We start from the raw sequence: 9,637 nt of genomic DNA on the forward strand, positions 1-9,637 counted from the left end.
CACTCCATCATTTTGTTGGTTTTGCCACTTAAGAACTTGTTTTGAGGCATTATTTAAAATTGTTTGGAAGGGCTTTGGGGAGAGATCAGGTGACTCACTGCCTTTTCTCCACCAGCTTGGTTCTGCCCTTCCCCCTTCATTATTTCTCATAGCACAAATAGTATTTTATAACATTGAAGCACCATAATTTGTTCAGCCATTCCCCATCTGATGGCCAACCACTTAGTTTTTGGTTCTTTGCCACTGTGGCATGAAATATATCATTTTAAAAAATATGACCAGCAAAAAAGGTAGCTGGAGAGAGGGAAAAAAATCTATAAACACTTCTGTTGTTTTCCATGCAGTGTTAAGAGAGCTAAAAGAAAGCACGGTGGATGGATCTCCTATAGAAGATTTATGGGATGTTGTGGATAAGTGAGAAGGTCTGGATGGATTGTAATCTATTTTTTGGAAGGAGAACCCACATTGAAGATCTAATAGAGCTATTGAAGCACCCAAGAAGTATTGGGGCCACTAATGGACTGTATGTTTGTTGTTATAGGACAAGCATAGGTAAGTTCAGAATGATTAATCAGCGGATGTTTGGCCATCAGGTGATCGACTACAGCAACTCGAGAAGGGATTGTGAGCTAATGTAATAAAAATAACAATTCTATCTAAATTAATTTACTTATTCAGTGCCATACCAGTCAAACTACCAAAAATTATTTTATAGAGCTAGAAAAAATAATAACAAAATTCATCTGGAAGAATAGAAAGTCCAGAATATCAAGGAAATTAATGAAAAGAAATGCAAGGGAAGATGGCCTAGCCTACCATATCTAAAACTGTATTATAAAGCAGCAGTCATCAAAACTATTTGGCACTGGCTAAGAAATAGAGTGGTGGATCAGTGGAAGAAGTTAGGTACACAAGATACAGTAGTCAATGACTATAGCGATCTACTGTTAGATAAACCCAAAGACTCCAACTTCTGGGATAAGAACTCACTATTTGACAAAAACTGCAGGGAAAACTGGAAAAGAGTATGGCAGAAACTAGGCATAGACCAACATCTTACACTGTATACCAAGATAAGGTCAAAATGGGTACATGATTTAGACATAAAGGGTGATACCATAAGCAAATTAGGACTGGGGGAGGTGGGATTCTGTTTTTATTCTGTCTGCACAGGCAAGAATGCACTAATGATTGAGTGTTAATTGCTTAGTGAGAAATATGCTTCTACCAGTTCTCTTCAGATAACATTTAGATAGAGGTTAATTTAAGAGGTGAGGTCAGCAAAATTTCTATTAACTAGTGCCAAAGACTAAGACTATTTCAAAAAACACATAGTGTAGCATAGTGGAAAGAGCTTTAGCATCCGAGTCAGAGGACCAGAATTCACATTCTACTTCTTTCACCTACTTGCCTGTGTAAATTTGGTGAAGTCATTTATCTTCTCTGGGCCTCGGTTTCCTAATCTACAAAATGAAGCGGTTGGAATAGATGGCCTCTGGGGTCCTTTCCCGCTCTAAATCTTTGATCCTAAGATGTGTAGCTTTGAAATATATTCCTGCAGGAAAACCCCACTACTGCTATTGTGGAGGTTAAAAGCTTTACCACTGTGAATTCAGTATGGGCCTGGAGAGTTTCCCATTCTATTCTCTTGGGTACACAAAATTAGAGAGCAAGTCTCCTGACCTGTTTCATAAAATGGAACTGGGAAAGCTGCCTGGATGTGGATTAGAGGTTAAGTCATCTCTGCTACTGTACAGTATTTCATCAGTGTATGTAGCACTAGCAATAATTTTGTAGGATTGTGTGAGAATACCCATAGAACTACAGAAAAGTGTCTAAAGAACCAATTTAAGAATTCGTAAGTTGTATGTAAATTGATCTTGGTTATATAGAAATAAGAACATTTTACTATGAGATAGTTCTGTACAATTAGGGAGAGAATCTGGTAATAAGAAGCAAGTAAATATATTTTGGCTCTCTCACTATCTTTAAGAAGCAGCCAGGAATAAGTAAATAACAGTTACTGGAATTCTGACTATCATCTCATCCAGAAGCTTAAAAAAAAACACTCTAAACTGCTGGTTATGACATTCTTGGTATAAAGAAGACCACTTATTTTTGGAATCTAGTCCAAAGAATTTAGGGGCAGCTGTCTTGTTTTCAGAATTTATGGTATGGATGTCATAAATATAGACCTATTGCATTCCTCAATGTATTAAATAGAAAGAAAATGGTCAAAATTAAGAAAGTCTAATAAACCAGAGACATCTTGGAAGAAATATTATAAGAAGGAGGAGTATGAAAGTATAATCTTGGTGTTACGGAGTGGGTCTACTTTCTAAGGACCAGCCTACCTAAGTATATGAGGCTTATTACCAGGAGATTGGCCATTAGGAAGTGAATTTTTTAGCCATGGAAATTGACAAAAAAGATAAAATATGAAAACACCCATAGTCCTGTACAATCCTCTCTTGATTTACAAACTTTAGAGAAAGAAGGGACCTAGAAGCCATCTAACTAAACCCCTATATCCTTTCAGCCTTTGCTTGAAGAACTCCAGGGTGGAGATCCCGTCAGTTTCCAAAGTAATCTACTTTGGAAGAACTCCAATTATTGGGAAATTTTTCCTTACATTAAATTTAAATCTGCCTCTTTGCAACTACTACCAATTGCTCCTGGTTCTGAATTCTGAGGCTAAGCAAGAAAGATTTAATACCTATTACATCAGACATCCCTTCACCTTTTTAAAAACATACGTTATGCTTCTCCTAGGTCTTCTCTTCTTCAGGTCAAACATCTCCAGTTTCTTCAACTCATCCTTATGTAGCATGAACTCAAGGCTCTTTACCATCCCAGTTGCCCTCCTCCAAACACTTTTAATCTTTCCCAAAATGTGCAATCCAGAATACTCTACACAATACTCTAGTTGTGTTCTGATCCAGACGGAATACAGTAGTCCTATAACCTCCCCGATACTGCATACTATATCTCTCCTAATGAAGTCCCAGACTGGTCTTTTTGACTGCCAAAAAGAACACTCCTGACTTAAGGGGGCAACTAGGTGATAATGCATAGAATTCAAGTTTGGCCTCAGATATTTGCTAGCTGTGTAATCTGGGGTAAGTCACTTAACCTCTGTCTAGCTCAGATTCCTCAACTATAAAATGAGGACACTAGTAACACCTACTTTCTAAGGTTGTTTAGAGAATCATATAAGATAATATTAGTAAAGCACTTAACATAGTGCCTGGCATATAGTAAGCCCTTAGTAAATGCTTGTTTCCCTTTCTGCTTTGCACTGTTTTTCTTCCTTCTTTCCTTCCTTTCTTCTTTCCTTCCATGTCATTCATATTGAATTTATTATCCACCATTCTTTCTGTTTTTAAAGATATGAACAATTGCCATGCTTCTCTTTCTTCTATTTGTGCAATTGATTCCACGAATCCAAGTTTAGGATTTTATATTTATCACTTTAAATTTAATCTTATTTGGTACAACATTTTAGCCTTTTGGTGTTGTGACTGACATTAGCAAGTTAGCAATCCCTCTCAACTTTGTATGATGTATAAATTTGTGTGTGCTATCTATTTGTGTATGCCTTCATCTAAATCACAGCTAAAAATGTTAAATAGCACAGGGCCAAGGACATATCCTTGAGGAATTCCACTACAGAGCTCCCTTTGAAACATTTTGAAGTGCTTTAGAAATGATGTAGCCTCTCACATAGATTTCTTCTGAATCTATCTGGTCAATTTCAGACACTACTCAATTTCGTCTTCCTAAGTGCACCCTCACATAGGAGAGCAGTTACTGAGGTGGTGGAATCTGCATGTAATATGTTGTTCTTTCCATCACTGATCACCTGTAGCACTGGCCCAACATGTAGTTTTGCCTCTTTCTCACCTTGTAGTTTTCCCCCCCTAGTCTTTCCTGTGTGATAATGTTTCTAGATTTGTAGAAGTACAGAAGACAAGTAAAATCTTCCAGTCTAGGAATTTTGAACTTATGTAACAGAGCAGGTATGGAGTTATTCTAGGAGATGTCTGCTGGCTGACCCCACTAAATAATCTGCTCTTCTTGGCATTAAATTTGCATATGCAAGCATTCTAGGAATTTCTCCAGAATGGTCAAAGCCACAAAATATGTAGCCTGCCCTGCTAACAACAGATGTATCCAGAAAGTTAGGCTTGGCTAGGGAAAAGTAATGTAAAACTATAAAAGAACTTTGTGGGAAGCCCCTACTGGGTTTCGAGGCTTAATAAGAGCCTAGCTCATGCAAGATACTCTACTGGGGTTCAGGCCTTATTTATAGTTTTGGGATTAAGGGAAACCAGGAAGTTGCATATTGACCAGCCACTGAGAGCGGCAGTATTCTTGATTTAACCATGTATCCTTGTTTGTACAAATTGTAGCACTAGAAAGCAAAAGTGTTAGGTTTGACTCCATTTCAATATTGCAATAAGAGCCCTGCGCAATGTTTGAAATTGACACAAAGATAAACCATAATGTTCTAATTGAAATATTGGGCTAGTATATGTAATGGTTGGATTGCAACCTCTACTGGTGAATTGTGATTTTACAGCACAGTTTGATTAGAATATATGTATGTATGTGTGCGTGTGTATACACACACATATTCACATACGTATACATGTATATACACACGTATATATGCGTATATACACACGTATGTATATGTGTATATATACACACATAGACATACATGCATACATACATGCATATTCAATTTCATAGAGCTTTATTGATTTTGTTTTTTGTTTTTGTTTTACATCCTAGTAATTTCTCAGTACCCAGTTGTGGCAGGGCCATCAACATGTTAGCTGACACAATACTTTTCATAATGTCTTTTTTTTGTTGTTTTGTTTTGTTTTGGCTAGGCAATGGGGTTAAGTGACTTGCCCAAGGTCACACAGCTAGTAAGTCATAATGTTTTATCTCTGTAGTTCTATACCTCTGACAATTATGAGTGGAAGGAAATTATTTTTCTTCCTAGAGATTTTGTAACTTCCTTGCCATGAGAAATGTAAATGAATCAATATTGCTTGCTATAGAATATATACTATACATACACATACATATTAATATACCAGTATATTAATAACTAAGGTCTATAAATCCTTTTGTTACAGTCGTAGTGTATTAGAAATTTATCTCCCTCCTTCCCTCAAATCCCTATGGAATCTGAGTTAGCATTTCACATGTAGAATTCTAATGGGGACAGCATAAAAACCAAACATTTCTATGAAGCCTTTAATTCCTCACTTGAGAGAACAACCTAAGGTCATTCTTTTGCCATATGTCATATAATTGTCTTATATCCTTTAAGTATTAATTATTCCTTGCTGATTGTTTTGGCCTCTAAAACCATCCAAAAATGTTGGTCCTTCTTTACCCAGTAACCTCATATATAAAATGCTCCATAAGCCCAGATAGCCCCATGCACCCAGAATCATAGGTAAGACTCATATTCCCCTTGTTGGCTAAGCTTGAATAAACCATAGAACATTCTAGTCCTACAATCTCATTCCCTTCAAACAATTACTACTCTCAAAGATCCCAAAGGGTAAATCAGGAGGCAGTGGTAGTAGGCAATACATTGCTATCTGTCAGTTTCTTCTTGGAGTCTCTAAAAAGGAAGGACCATTTCTTTTTTTTAATTTTTATTTTTTTTAAATATGGAACGCTTCGTGAATTTGTGTGTCATCCTTGTGCAGGGGCCATGCTAATCTTCTCTGTATCGTTCCAATTTTAGTATATGTGCTGCCGAAGCAAGCACGAAGGACCATTTCTAATGCATGCCAGAGATCAGACTTTTTCTTATTAAAATAGATATTATTGCCATCTTGGTTTTTTCAATTTTTAAAATAATATTTTATTTTCCCCCAGTTACATGTTAAAACAATTTTTAACATTTTTTTAAACTTTGAGTTTCAAATTCTATTCCTCTTCTCTCTCCCCTTCCTCCTCCCTGAGATGGTAAGCAATGTGATACAGGTTATACTTGTGCAATCATGTAAAATGTTTCCATATTAGTCATTTTGTACAATAATATTTGAACAAAAAGAAGAAAGAAAAAGAAAGGAAGAGAAAAATAGCATGCTTCAGTCTGTATTCAGACAGTATCAGTTCTTTCTCTGGAAGCAGATAGCATTTTTCATCATGAGTCCTTTGGGATTGTCTTGGATCGTTGTAATGGTGAGAATAGCTGTCATTCAGAATTCTTCATTGAACAATATTGCTGTTACTATGTACAATGTTCTCCTGGTTCTGCTCACTTCACTTTGCATTAATTCATGTAAGTCTTTCCAGGTTTTTCTAAAATCATTCTGCATATCATTTCTTATAGCACTATAATATTCCTTCATAATCATACACCACAACTTGTTCAGTTATTCCCCAATTGATGGTCATCCCCTTGATTTCTAATTTTTAATCACCACAAAAGGAGCTGCTATAAATATTTTCTTACAAGTAAGTTGTTCCCCCCCCCCCCTCCCTTTTTGGTCTCTTTGGGTTATAGACCTAAGAATGGTATTATTAGATCAAAGGATATGCACAGTTTTATAGCCCTCTGGGCATAGTTCTAAATTGCTCCACAGAATGGTTGGATCAGTTCACAACTCCACCAACATTGCATCAGTGTCCCAGTTTTCCCACATCCCCTCTAAAATTCATCATTTTCCTTGTCATATTAGCCAATCTGATAGATAGGAAGTGGTGCTTCAGTGTTGTTTTAATTCGCATTTCTTTAATCAATAGTGATTTAGAGCATTTAAAAAATATGACTATAGAAAGCTTTGATTTCTTTGTCTGAAAACTGCCTGTTCATATCCTTTGACTATTTATCATTTGGGGAATGACTCGTATTCTTAGCAATTTGACTGAGTTCTCTATATTTTTGAGAAATGAGGTTTGTTTTTTTTTTTATATCAGAGATACTTGCTGTAATCCCCCCACCCCCAGTTTTCTGTTTTCCTTCTAATTTTGATTGCCTTAGTTTTGTTTGTACAAAACCTTTTTAATTTTATATATTCAAAATGATCCATTTTACATTTTGTAATGCTCAACTTCTTCCCTTCTCTATAGATCTGACAGGTAAACTATTCCATGCTCTCCTAATTTGCTTATGTTATCACCCTTTATGTGTAAATCATGTATGCATTTTGACCTTCTCTTGGAATACAGTGTGAGATATTGGTCTATGCCTAGTTTTTGCCATACTGTTTTCCAGTTTTCTCAGCTGTTTTTGTCCATGAGTTTTTGTCCACAAAACTTGGATCTTTGGGTTTATCATATACTAGATTACTATGGTAATTTACTGCAGTGTATTGTATACCTGATTCCACTGATCCATCACCCTATTTCTAAGTCAGTACCAGATTGTTTTGTTAATTACTGTTTTATAATACAGTTTGAGATCTAGCATGGCTAGACCCCTTCTTTCACTTTTTTTCCCCATTGATTCCCTTGATATTCTGGAACTTTTGTTCTTCCAGATAAATTTTGTTATAATTTTTTTCTAGCTCTAAAAATAATTTTTGGCATGGCATTGAATAAATAGATTAATTTAGGTAGAATTGTCATTTTTATGACATTGGCTTAGCCTAACCATGGCAATGAATATTTTTTCCAATTGTTTAGATCTGACTTTATTTTTGTGAAAAGTACTTTATAATTGTGTTCATAAAGTTTGTTTTGGCAGGTAGACTGCCAATACACCAAGTATTTTACATTGTCTACAGTTATTTTAAATGGAATTTCTCTATCTCTCTTCCTGCTACACTTTGTTGGTAATATATAGAAATGCTGGTGATTTATGTGGGTTTGCTTTGCATCCTGCAACTTTGTTAAAGTTGTTAATTATTTCAACTAGTTTTTTAGTTGAAGTTAATTCTCTAGGATTCCCTAAGTATACTATCATATCATTCACAAAGAGTGATAGTTTTGTTTTCCTCATTGCCTGTTCTAATTTCATCTTTTAATTTTAGATCACCGAGATCTCTCCATATATTCTTTAACCTTTCTGTACCATACAGTCGCCCCTTATTATAAAGATTTTTTTAATAAATAAGAAAAAGGGCTGAAGGTCTCCTTCCCTGTTACCCCTAGCAAGGCGTCTGCTCTGACCAGGCCCTGATGCCACCAAGTCTGCCTCTGCTGTCTTATTCTGGACCTGAAGGGAAAGCCCTTGATCTGTTGGAACTAGAAGGGGGATGTGGGCATGGCAGAAATTGGCCATTTCATGCCCTGGCTGATACAGAAGGAATGAGAAGGAGCCCTGTCCTATGGCATGGTGAACTTCCTGTGGATCAAACATAACAATCTTTACTTGGTGGCCACCACACTCAAGAACACCAGCACCTCCCTGGTATACTCCTTTCTCTACAAGACTGTAAAAGTATTCTCTGAGTATTTTAAGGAACTGGAGGAGAAGAACATTCCAGACAATTTTGTCATTATCTATGAGCTGTTGAATGAACTCATGGATTTTGGCTTTCTATAGACCATGGGCAACAAATTCTTCCAGGAGCATATCACCCAGCCAGGCAACAAATTAGAGATAGGCAAGGCTTGGGTTCCCTTGACAGTCACCAATACTGTGGCCTATCATTCATAGGGCATCAAATAAAAGAAGAATGAGGTTTTCATTGGTTTGATTAAGTATCAGTCTACTGGTAGGAGTGTGCTGCTGAGTGAGATTGTACATACTGTTAACCTGAAGGTGTTCTTGTCTGGCATGCCAGAGCTGAGATTGGGCCTTAGTGATTGGCTCCTTTTAAACTCACCAGCTGCAACAAAACAAATCTGTTGAATTGGAAGATGTTAAATGCCATCATTGCCATCTGGCTTACTAGATCTGACAATGATCAAATCATCTCCTTCACCTGATGGTTACTTTGACCTCATGTTTTATTGGCTCAACACCCAGGTAAAACCACTGATCTGGATTGAGTCTGTGATTGAGAAGTTCTCTCACAGGTAGGTAGAAATTGTGGTTAATTATGGTTAAAGAACCAGTCAGTGGCCAACAGTGTAGAGATTGCAGCACGAGTGCCCAGTGATGCAGGTTTTCCCCAATTCAAAATTAATGTGGATAGTGCCAAGTACCTGCCTGAGTAAAATGTGGTTAACTGGAATATCAAGTACTTTCACAGAGGAAGAGAGCACATGATGAGAACACACTTTGGCTTACCCAATGTGGATAAAGAGGAGGTGGAGGGCCAGCTCCCGCCTCTGTTAAATTAGAGGTATTTTATTTCACTGTCTCTGGGATTCAGGTTTGGCACATGAAGATCATTGAGAAAAGTGGATACCAAGCCCTTTGCTGGGTTCCATATATTACTCAGAGTGGGGACTATCAACTTTGGACCACTTAGAAAAGAAACACACCCTGGACACTGGAGGCTAACTCCTTATCCTATGGACCTTCCTATGCAAAGTTTTTTTTTTAAAAAGTGTATGCATGTTGACTAATATAGAAATATGTTTTACATGACTGCACATATATAACCTATATCAAATTGCTTACCATCTTAGGGAGCAGGGAGAGGAGAGAAGGAAAGAGAAAATTTGGGACTCAAGTTTTACAGAAAAAGAATGGTAAAAATTGTTTTTA

The 9,637-nt window shown here is 36.7% G+C and overlaps 1 non-coding gene and 1 pseudogene across 1 annotated transcript; one reads left to right on the forward strand and one right to left on the reverse strand.

Moving 5' to 3' along the window:
* Positions 1-563: 563 nt before the first annotated feature.
* On the forward strand, positions 564-9,398 carry LOC110212801 (AP-1 complex subunit mu-2-like; annotated as a pseudogene).
* LOC144454728 (U6 spliceosomal RNA) lies at positions 5,691-5,797 on the reverse strand. The gene has a single exon (XR_013483230.1). It is a non-coding gene; the product is annotated as a U6 spliceosomal RNA (small nuclear RNA).
* Positions 9,399-9,637: the final 239 nt, after the last annotated feature.

This window comes from Phascolarctos cinereus, unplaced genomic scaffold (genome assembly GCF_003287225.1).
Source record: "Phascolarctos cinereus isolate Bilbo 61053 unplaced genomic scaffold, phaCin_HiC Scaffold_726;HRSCAF=1367, whole genome shotgun sequence".
NCBI lineage: Eukaryota > Metazoa > Chordata > Mammalia > Diprotodontia > Phascolarctidae > Phascolarctos > Phascolarctos cinereus.